At 37.4% G+C, this 13,594-nt stretch overlaps 1 pseudogene; it reads left to right on the forward strand.

The window, feature by feature from the left end:
• Positions 1,246 to 12,731, forward strand: LOC109843562 (annotated as a pseudogene).

The following is a 13,594-nucleotide window of genomic DNA, read 5'->3' on the forward strand; positions in this document are numbered from 1 at the left end:
TCATTCCGAGATCGGACGAGGGAGTTAGAGCCAAAATACTCGAGACAACACAAACTGTCTCGGAAGTACAAGACAGTCGCAATTGTCTCGGAATACGAGACAGTTATGACTGTCTCGCACCAAATCAGAAGAAGGTTAAAAGATAAAAATTGTAGATCTCTTCATCAGCTTTCCAACGCATCTTGGATCATCTTATTCCGAGATCGGACGAGGGAGTTAGACACAAAATACCCGAGACAACACAAACTGTCTCGGAAATGCGAGCCAGTCACAATTGTCTCGGAATACGAGACAGTTATGACTATCTCGCACCAAATCTAAAGAAGATCAAAATGGAAAAGTTGTAGATCTCTTCGTCAGCTTTCTAACGCATATTGGATCATCTCATTCCACTATCGGACGAGGGAGTTAGAGCCAAAATACCCGAGATAGTACAAACTGTCTTGGAAGTGCGAGACACACAACCCTGTCTTGGCCACAGAGTTGCTTACAACAAGTTTTTTGACGGTTTTTTTTGGCTTCATAACTGCTTGAGATCAACCATAAACGTGGGGAGATAGTTACAAACTGAAAATAAGCACACTAACCTCATAAAAGGATGATATTTAAGTAGTGGGACAACGGTTACAAAAGGGATGGAGCATTTTTGGAGCAGATCCAAGGACAGAGAGCAAAAAGGCTTAGGCAAATTTCAAGAGTTCATCTCCTTTCAACAATTCGGAGGTTCCTTAAGATCTAAGCTTTGACTTGATTTTAAGAAGAGTATTCATCTTACTTCGATAAGATATTCACTGAAACTATTCTTGCTTCTAAACAAAGGAAGAATCTTCAAATCCTTTACGATTCAATCAGAATCCGTGATTCGGTGGTCCACGGGCTAATGCACCCCGACACAGGCAAAGATCCCGCGCAAGCAGCGATCCAAACAACGATCCTGCGTTTGTTTCTAAGGAGCTTGTAATTTGATTTTTGTTGTAAAGAGTAGTTTTACAAAGTACGAAACTCACTCTTTTGTATTCATTGTAATCGATAAACAGTTATAATGAATTCTACAACAGAACTTGTTCTTGACGCAAACATTTTTGTCTACTGAATGATTTTTTCCTGCTTTTAAAAATTGTATGTATGATGTATGATATATGATATGACATATAAATCTGATATGATTTTGGATGCAAGCTTCCACACAAATCCGGATCCGGGTCCGGGTCCGGGTCCTGGTCTACGCAGGATCCATTCAACCGGTTTAAAGGGTCTTCAAGCGCCTCCTTCATCAGCACCTCGAGTAGCACTCAGATCCTCTGCTTATTTCAAAGTTGGCGAGGAGGAAAAAGCCAAATAGTTTTAGGGTTTGCTCCCCAAATTTTCTTCTTTAATAAACAAAATCTAGGGTTTTAAGTCACAGGGATCGATCTCTTCAAACTTCGTCGCAAAAGTATTTTGGGGATCGAGAACAATGGTTTTGATTCTAAACCCTAATTTGTGCTCTTTCATCTTTTTTCCCCATTAGGATTTGTACCTAATTTTGGTCCTATTATGTTGATTTTTATTGTTATAATCTATTTTGCAGCTACCTCTTTCACTTCTTAAGACGGCACAAGGCCACCCCATGGTAATTTCCCTTTCCTTTTCTATTGTTCCCCTTTATTTTCTGTCTTGTGTTAATATTTTAGGTGTTAGACCTCAAATCTTCATATTTGTAAATCTGTTAGCTTGTTTCAAATAACACCCTTTACCCTTTACAACTAGAGTTTCATCATGTTAGACAGTAAATTCTCTCTTACTTTCATATTCGGCCGGCAAATCTTCATATATCTTAATAACACCCTTAAATATATTAATTCAATGAGTTTAACTATGCTATTGTGATAATTTTGAATGAAATCTAGCCAGAGGGTTACTTAATAAACGTAATAGATTTGGGCCTGTAAATTAGAAATATGAAGTTTTGGGGGCCTAATATACAATTATATAGAGGTCTAATATTACAAAAACCTTTGTTTAACATCGTAGTTATTTTTATTTTGGAATTGGTTTTTTTGTTCTTTTGTAGTTGGTGGAGTTGAAGAATGGGGAGACGTACAATGGGCACTTGGTGAACTGTGACACATGGATGAATATACATCTCCGTGAAGTTATTTGTACTTCGAAGGTGATTGCTTTTTCTATATCTTTTGCTTTAAATTTATATGAGTACCTTCTTTTTATGTTTTAATTTGTTTGATTAGCATTAGCTTGTTTTGTTCTTTGATAGAATATTGCTGCGATTGTAGGATGGAGACAGGTTTTGGAGGATGCCTGAATGCTACATTCGTGGAAATACAATCAAGTACCTTCGAGTTCCTGATGAGGTTTGTTTGACTAGCTTTCTTATGATTTCTTTTTTATGATTGTGTGCTAGGTTTTCTTACTATTTTAATTGCACAACTGTATATTTTTAAGCTGTTTCTTGAAGTTAAATTGAGATTGAATCCTTATGATTTCTTTTTTATGATTGTGGAAATACAATCAAGTACCTTTGAGTTCCTAATGAGGTTTGTTTGGCTAGCTTTCTTATGATTTCTTTTTTATGATTGTGCGCTAGGTTTTCTTAATATTTTAATTGCAAAACTGTATATTTTTAAGCTGTTTCTTGAAGTTAAATTGAGATTGAATCCTTAGGTCACTTTTGGCAGTAGTGGTATTTACTTTATAACCTTGACAACTTATATGACAAATATGTATCCCTGTATTATTGAATATAGTTTTTTAGGTCTTGAATTTGTTTTCATAGTTCATTATAATTCCTAGTTTTATATGGGTGCTCAACATACCTACAAACCATCTCAATGATTCTGCGGACTTATTACATCTAACATGACATTCCAACCAGTCATGGTTGGGCAGAGTCGGCAGACTAATTGGTATGTTTTCAGAGACTTTTTCGATGGTGCAACCTAGCATACCTTGCTTGTAATCCTAAGATCTTAAGTGTGAGCAACCATCTTGCAAAGTAATGTTAGGCATCTATTATTGTGGATTGGTTAAGGGAAAAGTTTCTCTTATAGTCTCATTTGTACTGAAAGTTAATCAAATTAAAGTAAAGGATGTTTTTGCTACATGATTAGTACTGTATAGTCCTCTTCATAAAAGGAAGAAAGAATGTGTTTAACTATGCAGGAAAGCCACTACAAAAAGGTAAATTATAATAACAAGGGAAAAATACTTCCAGCCCCCAAAACACAAGAAAATATGCTTCCCACCCCCAAGACTTTTTCAACGCCCTCAAAACCCCCAAATTCGTAATAACTATGCACTGAGCCCCCAAAACACAAAGCCCAAGAATTTTACACAGTTAAAGACTATAATACCCTTTATCTTTCTTATGGGCATTGATCACCTCCCCCCTCTAGTGCTTCTCCCTGATGTCCCTGTCCCCGATCGTCGTCGTCCCCTGCGACGTCCACGAGCTCAAGTCCGACGAGCGCGGACTCTACCTCATCCACCTCCTCCCTCCTCACTGCGCCAACCCGTCGGCTCCCTCGACCACGCCAACGGCTGCCTTGGCGAGATCACTGACGGTGAGGTCCTGAGCTCGACAGAGGAGCGGAGAGAGGAGAGGAGGGAGCCGTTGAGGAGGTTGGCGGAGAGGTCGAGGTGGCAGAAGTGAAGTAGGAGGAAGAGGTCGGAGGGGAGGGAGCCGAGGAGGCGGGTACCAGGCAAATGAATTCTTTATCAAAAGAACTACCACAGCTAGCAAAACAGTATGAAGAAGAAGGAGAAGAAGTCCTCGAAGCTAGCGGCAGCAGAGGAGGTCCTCTCCCAACGCATCCGTTGACCTCTTTAGGGGCAAGAGGATTTCCGAGCTGAGAAGCTCGACGAATTCGCGGGGGGAGCGGATCAAGGAGAAACACCGCCGGGAATCGGAGCCGATCCCAACGATTCTGATCAAGCGAGCAGCGACGCCCAGATCATCGTCGGCTACCATCTCGACAGCGTTCACCAGCTCTTCTTCTTTGACGTCAGCAACGTGGCCTTGATTGATTATGCATGCTAGCTGTTTAATTAATTATAAATCTTGTAATATATATTCTGATGGTGCTATGTACTGCTAGCTAGTTAGTTAATTAATCTCTTCAATCGTTATTATATTATAATGCCCGCGTCCATAGAGATTGAGAGACTAGTAACTGTAGGTTGCATTCAGTGATAATGTACGTTGCATTAACTTATATCGCATGCAATATATCCAGTTGCAGCTCTTTAATTAAGTGGTTGTTAAGGTTATACACGTTGGTTGTTAAACTTACAAGTTGCTTCTTAAGGTTACGCGTTGATTGTTAAAGTTACGGTTTAGTTGTTAAGGTTAAGCGTTGGTTGTTAAGGTTATACACGTTGGTTGTTAAGGTTACAGGTTGCTTGTTAAGGTTACACGTTGGTTGTTAAGGTTACGGGTTGCTTGTTAAGGTTACGCGTTGATTGTTAAGGTTACGGGTTGGTTGTTAAGGTTACATGAGTTAACCTTAATAACTAACCCGTAACTTTAAACCTTAACAATCAACACGTAACTTTAATAAGCAACCTGTAACCTTAACAACCAACGCGTATAACCTTAACAACCAATGCATAACATTAACAAGCAACCCATAACCTTAACAACCAACATGTAAAATCGCATGACTTTTGAAAATTTCATGAAAATTAAAGGTAAAATACTATTACAAAATCCAGCTCACTCCAACCACCTAAAACAAATGTATACATCATCGTAGAAGTTCAAAAAATTGTAATTGCTTTTTATTTTTATGAATTATTATAGTAGAAGTCCAAAAAATTAAAGCTTTTTTTATTTCCTTCTTTTTTCAGTTTTATGAACGTTTTACGGGGTTGGTTGTGAAGGTTACATGTTTGATTGTTAAGGTTACACGTCGATTGTGAATGTTACACATTGATTTTTAAGGTTACACGTTGGTTGTTAAGCTTAACCTTACCAACCAACGCGTATAACCTTGACAAACAACGCTTAACCTTAACAACCAACCCGTAACCTTAACAACCAACCCATAACCTTAACAATCAACGTGTAACCTTAACAAGCAACTCGTAACCTTAACAACCAACGCGTAACCTTAACAAACAACCCATAACCTTAACAACCAATGCGTAACCTTAACAACCAACCCGTAACCTTAACAACCAACGTGTATAACCTTAACAACCAACGCTTAACCTTAAAAAAAACAATCATAACCTTAACAATCAACGCGTAACCTTAAGAAAAAACTCGTAAGCTTAACAACCAACACGTATAACATTAACAACCACTTAATTAAAGAGCTGCAACTAGATATATTGCATGCGATATAAGTTAATGCAACGTACACTATCACTGAATGCAACCTACAGTTACTAGTCTCTCAATCTCTATGGACGCGAGCATTATAATATAATAATGATCTAAGAGATTAGTTAACCAACTAGCTAGCAGTATAGAGCACCAGCAGAATATATATTACAAGATTTATAATTAATCAAACAGCTAGCATGCATAATCAATCAAGCTAGGCCACGTTGCTGACGTCAAAGAAGAAGAGCCGGTGAACGCTGTCGAGATGGTAGCTGACGATGATCTGGGCGTCGCTGCTCGCTTGATTAGAACCGTCGGGACCGGCTCCGATTCCCGGTGGTGTTTCTCCTTGATCAGCTCCCCTCGCGAATCCGTCAAGCTTCTCGGCGTTGCTCAGCTCGGAAATCCTCTTGCCCCTGAAGAGGTCGACCGACTTGAGGTTGCGTTGGGAGAGGACCTCCTCTGCTACCGCTAGCTTCTAGGACTTCTTCTCCTTCTTCTTCATGCTGTTTTTGCTAGCTGTTGTAGTTCTTCTGATAAAGAATTCATTTACCTGGCACCCGCCTCCTCGGCTCCCTCCCCTCTGACCTCTTCCTCCTACTTCACCTCTGCCACCTCGACCTCTCCGCCAACCTCCTCAACGGCTCCCTCTCCTCTCTCCCCTCCTCCGCCTCCGGCGAGCTCCGTGACCTCGCCGTCAGCGATCTCGCCAAGGCAGTCGTTGGCGTGGTCGAGGGAGCCGGCGGCGATGTGGTTGGCGCAGTGAGGAGGGAGGAGGTGGATGAGGTAGAGCCCACGCTCGTCGGACTTGAGCTCGCGGACGCCACAGGGGACGACGACGGTCGGGGATAGGGATATCAGGGAGAAGCACTGGAGGGGGGAGGAGGTGATCAATGCCCATAAGAGAGATAAAGGGTATGATAGTCTTTAACTGTGTAAAATTCTTGGGCTTTGTGTTTTGGGGGCTCAGTGCATAATTATTACGAATTTGGGGGTTTTGAGGGCGTTGAAAAAGTCTTGGGGGTGGGAAGCGCGTTTTCTTGTGTTTTGGGGGTTGAAAGCATTTTTCCCTAATAACGAATATGCATCGAAGTCCCAATAAAACCCCTCTCATCCATGACCATTAGTGGATTGTTAGTTTTAAAGACTTATATCCTTTCAGATGTCTAAGAACTAGCCTGATGTTTGAACTTGGGCAGACATTTGTACTTCAAAATCTGTAGATTATGGCATCTTCAAGCTTTCTTCATGTGAAATTTTTGTAATTGAACAAATATTTTTAGCAAAACCTAGAATTTTGGGCCTAACCTAAGAGAGGCACAGACAGAAGTCGAGAGAGTTTGGGAGCTGAAAGAGAAAATAGAGAAAAAGTTTATTTTGGGTAAATTAAAAAAATGAAATCTTTTTACCATTCACATGTAATTCTATCAAAGTGCAGATGTCTGCCCACACGGTGAAGAGCTAATATACAGAACTAAGTTGATGTAAAGGAGGTTTAAGCCACATGAGTAATATTGTATAATTTTCTTCGTAAAAGGGAAAAAAGACGTTCTTCAACTATACAAGCATGCATTGTAGAAAACAAGAAATCATGAGAAACATGCCTCATAAAAAAGTTCAACAAAAATCCTCTCATCCATGACCATTATGGAACTGTTAGTTTTTAATTGGACTTCTGTCCTTCAGATGCCTTGGGAACTAGGCTGACATTTGAAGTTGGACAGATGTTTGTACTTCGGAATCCATAGATTATGGCACCTGCTAGCTTTCTTTATGTTAAATTTCTATAATTTGACAATTTTAACAAAAACCTAGAATTTTCAGTCAAATCTGAGGGAAGAACATGCAAAATCAAAAGACTTTGGGAGTTGAAAGAGAAAATAGAGGAAAAGTTAATTCTTGGAAGTAAAAAAATCAATTTTTTTTTACCATTGGCCTATAGTTTTATCAAAGTAGAGATGTTTGCCAATACATGCTAAGAACTCAAATCTACAAAAATCATAGTTTTATTAGTATCATAGACAGTGTTTTAAATGTCGACTGTCATGTCGGACGTGTCAGCCGTCATGTCAGATTTAGGGGCCAACCGAAACGATATGAAAATTTTCAATGTGTATTGCGTTTTCAAGGTTCATGTTGGATATATCGGGGGATATATCGAATATGTTGGGCGGATATATCGGGGGACATGCTCGTTATGTCAGCTGATTTTTCAGTCTGAAAAATTAGCTTATTTTTTTATTATGTTTGTCTAATCAAGTTTGGGTTTAAATTCTTGATTGTATTAATATTGCTTACAAAGACAAAGCCTGATCAGTTAGAGGAAATGGAAAAAAGACCGAAGTAATTTCTGTCACTCATCTTGTCTCTTTCTTTTGATATCTCATCGGTCTATTCTCCGAGTTATTCCTTTGATATCAATATCGGATGATCTTCTCTCTCCTTAACTGTGAAAATCAAACTTCTCTTTTCTCACGTCTTTCCTTCAACATAAACTCTAAGCATCGTAAATTATTTATTTATTTATATGTTTAGACAATAAAATTTCTTAAGTATGGTTATATTTCATTTATTATATTTATATTACACTTAAAACCAATTTCATAAATGAAATATTTTTCTCATGTCCCCCGACATATCCCCTATTTTCGCTATCCAACATGAATTTTAGCTGTCCGACATGAATCCGACATCTTACATTTAAAACCTTGGTTATAGATGTGGGAGTCTTGTTTTGAACTTTTTAGATTTGGCAGTTTCATGGGAAATAAGGTATAGATTAAGGGGATTCTGGCAATTGACCCCCAAAAATGTCTCCAAGTACGCAAGCATGTAGAGTATGTCTATTATGTTATGGGTTAATAATGGGCTGATCAACTAGATAGCATTAGCGTTATCTGGTTTGCTTGCTGGAAGATTCTTTTATACGATTTATTTATCGAAGTGCTGAAGTTTGTGGATTTTCTCTAAATATTATGCTGTTGCTATTGGTGGTAATACTTTTAAACTTCAAGAGTTTTTTCTAAGATATCATCCAGTCATGATTCATTAGGCTCCTCCATCTGGTTACTATCTCCCCTCTTCGGCTATTCTATAGAGATGAAACTGACATGTTTGTGTCATCTTTGTTTTGACATGAATATTGGACTCAAATTGAATGCAGGCTTGCTATCTGATTTGTCATGAGAGTAAGTCTGTATGAGAAACATAAAAGTTATTTTATATCAACATGCTATTTAACTTATTTGGTTTCTGCTAAGTGCTAAGCAGTGGTATGAGGTGTATAGGTATTGATATCAAATAACTGATGTATGGGGCATTTCTTTGATTATTGTTCTGTGCGTCTCACCACAAACATCACTAAAGTGCAAATAAATGTTGGAAAGCCTTTTCTAGGTTCAAATTGATTCGTGAGAGGTTGGTTGTGGATGGTCTTTAAATAATCATTGCCGTAGTTAAATGAATGGGATTGAATGTGCATTTTTGCGCATTTTCTTTCTTAATCGAATTCCACCGTTTCTCCATCATAGGTATCTCCCTGGCCTGTCCTTATCACATTTTATTAATTTATTATTTTTTTTTCTGCTTTGACCTTTGACTCTATCTTAGAGCATGTTCATGGAGCTCTAGTAGTTGAAATGATGCATTGAGCATATGTATTTCTGTTAATGTCTTTGACATGTGCTTGTAAATAAGAATTTGGATCGTGCCTGGGCATTGCTCATTATAAGTAAAGTTCTTAAAGGGGATAGCTGATATGCCTAGCTGATATGCCTTTCCTTCTTCTTTTACTGTGTTTACACCCTTCGTTTTGTACTCATCTACATGTCTTATGGGGCAACAAGCTATGGATATTGCTTTTGACATGTCATGTGTATAGATTTTTAGTGCTTCAAAATACCTAGTCTACGTAAAAATTTTCATAGATAGTTAATTATCAAGTTATTAGGGCTTATATGTGAAAATTATGATGAAGCGAGTCAAAACTAAAAACCTGATAGTTGGAAGTCTTAATTGTTTTAAGTTCCATTTACTGAAGGGGCTGAATTTATCTGGCTCCTGTTGTATGTGATGTGGGAATGTTGGTAGGACCTTTAATGTGGCTACATTTTATATGTATTTTTGTTTCTGAGACTGCAGATCATCAGTGGTAATCATCTTATAACTGTAATTTGAGACTGCATTTTATGCGGATGAGATTCTGCATCTTGTTCTTTTAGATTCTACTGCTTCTCAAAACTTAGGAAATACTTGATAGAGTTATGATGAAAGAAATGGTCCTTTTGCATGCAAAAGAAGCATTTTCGTGTTTTTATTCTGGGATGATGAAAATTAGCCAAATCAGAAATATATTGGCTCCTTTGAGTGTTTCCTTGCAAGATTCAGAGATAACAGTGCTTCCAGTGAAGATCACCCTGGTAGTTTTTGTTATGCACTTCGTGAAGCTTGCATGTGAAACCTTGAGTTGAAGCCGATATCACTGACGATACAAATGAGATTGGTTATTTACTGACCAGATTCCTTTGCACACAACATTTGAATAGATTAATTCATTTTGTTATTTTTTACCATTTAGCTCATTATATAGTCTCCTGCACTTTATATTGTATGGAAACAACAAAAGGAACTAGTTAATATTACTACCTGCCACATAATTCTGATTTTTGATCTGCAGTTTATGAGGGTGATAGAGAAGCTCTATTGTAATGACTGGTATACAAGGCTAATAACATCTTCCATTATGGAAGAGGATCTAGCATAGCATTTATGTCTAGAAAATGGGATCTCTCTTTTCTTCAATGTTTACGAGTATATATACAATACAAGTATGCACTTGTATGTGTAAATTAACACCAATTTGTAGTACCCCTACAAGCTAGGATATGTACAAGTATGCACTTGTATGTGTAAATTAACACCAGTTAGAGATAGTTTTGCTATATTATGGCTCTAGATTTCTGAGAAGCCTGCCTCTTATACCCATGTTCTCATAGGAACATTTGTCTGGCGACATTATGCATTGTACTTAAAATACAAAAAAGTACAGTTTATCAAGGCTAGGCATTGTCCTATATTGTTCTCTTTTTAATCTTGAAGTTTTTCTTTGTTATGTTATTCACATGCTTTTATGAACAATTCCTAATGAGTATTTCAAGCTCTCTGATCATGAGCTTCTCTTTTCATTTCTCAGTACCTTGCTTTTGGGAGGTTATTGACATTGGTATTGTGATTTCAGGTGATTGATAAGGTTCAAGAAGAAGCCAAGAACCGCACAGGTCAGTTGGTGTTAAAAAGGGATCATATATATGTGATCACAAGTTTTTTTTCCTGCAAATGTATTCCTATATCATGAGCTGCTTTATAAAATTTTTAAAATCTGATAAAATTTTAACTATTTTTTAGAATATAAGAATGAAAACCATGGAGAGGAACAATATTAAGTTTCTTCCATTTCTACCAGGAAAACTAAGAATTAAAATTTGTTCCTACTTGCCAAACTGTACAACTTTCTAGATTCTATATATTAAAGGCATGTGTTTGTATGATGATTGTGTAGATCATAAGTGAATACGAGTGTAGATGACCGACTAGGATGGACGGCATAGTTTTTTCAGTGAGATCAAGCTTGAAATTTCTTTTACTTTTAAGGATCTGTTAGTCAAACAGAAATTTACAACTATTTCTGAGACAATTGTGCAAGTGGATGATTTTTTCAGATTGGGATATTGGTAGTAGGATAAATGGATAAATTAGAACTGAAAATTTGGATTAATGTTTGATGATTTAATACTTTGATTTAATTTTTAGGTTTCAAATTGGTACTAAGTTAATTATACATTGCATGGTTAGCAATGAGTTTACATGTGGTTTAGGTAAAAACTATAGTTGATAATAACCATTAATGCCAAGACATTCATCTAATTTGTTGTTTGGTTGGTTCTCTCTGCTCTGCAGTGTTTTTGATTAATAAATATTTATTAAAATGACTTGAATTTTTTCATTATATTACAAAGTAATATTAATAAATAAACACTATGGAATATTGTCATATATTTAGTTTTATCTACTTTTGTTAGTAAATTAGTGAATTTTAACAAGACTAGATATGGATATACTAGTAGGTGGGAACTTATTATATCAATAAATACGTTTACAAGAAATTACATGCATTGATGATATTAAATATATATTACTAATCAAACTGAAATCTTAATGTATTAAGTAACTTCATTTCATTAATATGTGACAAATTTTAATAATTATTATACTCATAATAATTTTAATTTGGACCGGAAGGGAAAAAGGACGGATGCATCCCACTTTCCTCCAAAAGCACTCCACTCTAAATAAAACATGGAAAAAATCTAAAAGCTGGGGACGAAAGTAGTGAAGTGAAACAAATGAAGTCCCGCAATGCCAAATTTCATAATATTTCCAATTCTAATAGACTCACCCCTAAAATTTTGTGACGACTTCAGTTCTAAATGACTAGAACATTAAAAATTTATCCTCCCAAGCATAATTTAAGATGCTAACTTTTGGATAACGATAACATTGTGCAGATAGGAAGCCACCTGGTGTGGTGGGTCGGGGAAGGGGAAGAGGTAGAGACGATGGAGGTGGGAGGCCCGTTAAAGGGATCGGACGAGGTCTGGACGATGGAGGTAGCAAAGGCATTGGCGGTGGTCGTGTGGTCGTGGCAGAGGTGGACCTGGCGGTAGAAGTGGTGCTGGTAGAGGTATTCATTCTCTTCATCCATTTTTTCTCGCCTTTAGCTTCTTTTTTGAACTTCTTTTTCGCAATGAGTTCAGAGTTAGTATCCTAGCTTTGACCTTGCTACTCTTGTAGTTTCATTGTTGCGGATATACCTTCCAATAATAATTGCCAAAGTTTCATAGGAAAAAAAAAAACAATTTTGTCTAGAGGCGTCTATCTGCAATAATTGAACTGTAGGGATAGTAAGTTCAAAACAAGGGTATCACAGAGAGCCTACATCCGATTAATCCTTCTCACAAGGCGTAACTTATGCTTTGCTCATAATGGCAGGTGGAGGTCGTGGCCGTGGCTAATAGTGACGGAAGTGAGAGAGATGAGAATGCTAAATTTATTAAAAGCCTTCCCTCTCTCTGCGTGTTTGTTCACGAGTATGTGTTAACTGGCCTCAATGTGAAGAATATGATGCTGGTTTTCTTCGTTATTTAGCTTGCTGCTTTGGCTTGTGGTTTACTTGCGCGGAGTATGTACAATGGAAAGGGCATGGTAAAGGCGGGACTTGTTATTATATGGGGGAAAGATGTAACCGATTCAGTACAAAACCTCTCCTATTTTCTTATTATATAGCGTTGTTTTATGTTTAAATGATCCGTTGGAAATGCAAGCTGATTGCTAACTCTATTAATGGGTTCCGATCGTCTCCTCATTTTTACTGTTCAAACTGTGTACATCCCGTGCTGCAGTGGATGTCCAAAAAAGCGTAGGTTGCCTGGGAAACAAAATTGTGAGCGAATCCAATTGAGGGATGATGTTGAGATAAATGTCCTTGAGAAGTTAAAGTCAGTTTGGTGTTGCTTTTTCTAGGCTGCGTTTGTGGTTTTAGGAAAATGTTACAGGCACACTGCCTGCCACACCACCAACCACAACCCTTCTCCCTCTACAGTGTAGTGGGGTCTACATGTGTGGGCCCCACTGCACTGTAGAGGGAGAAGGGTTGTGGTTGGTGGTGTGGCAGGGGGGGGGGCTGTTGGTTGGTGGTGTGGCAGGCAGAGTGCTTGTAACACCACTCGTGGTTTTAATACGATACCCTTTAGCTGTTGACATTGTTATCCTATTTATATTGCTTTTGACATTGTTATCCTATTTATTTTGAAATTACATTGTTTCCATTTTAGTAGCTAAAGCTGCGTCTATTTTATCATTTTCACTTATAATGATTATTAAATATGGTTTTATTCGCATGCTTCATTGTTTGGGAAGTAGCTTATGATATATAATTACTAATCAATTAATTTTAGCAACTTATAAAAGTTGCTTCTATAAAATGCATATATAAGCAAAATTTATAATAAGCTCGTGTAACATCAAACTGACCCTTAAAAGATGATATTTTGTTGCAATCATAAAAGAGATTGGTGCGTAATTAATATGTCATGTTTGTGCAAACAGAGGCCTTTTGCTTCCTTGTATGATTTTCTATAAAGAGCCCATTGTATGGTTTGCCTTAAAATTTTTAGGTTTCTATTTTCCATAGAAATCACCTTTAAAATAAGT

The sequence above is a fragment of the Asparagus officinalis genome, chromosome 5 (genome assembly GCF_001876935.1).
Source record: "Asparagus officinalis chromosome 5, Aspof.V1, whole genome shotgun sequence".
Classification (NCBI taxonomy): domain Eukaryota; kingdom Viridiplantae; phylum Streptophyta; class Magnoliopsida; order Asparagales; family Asparagaceae; genus Asparagus; species Asparagus officinalis.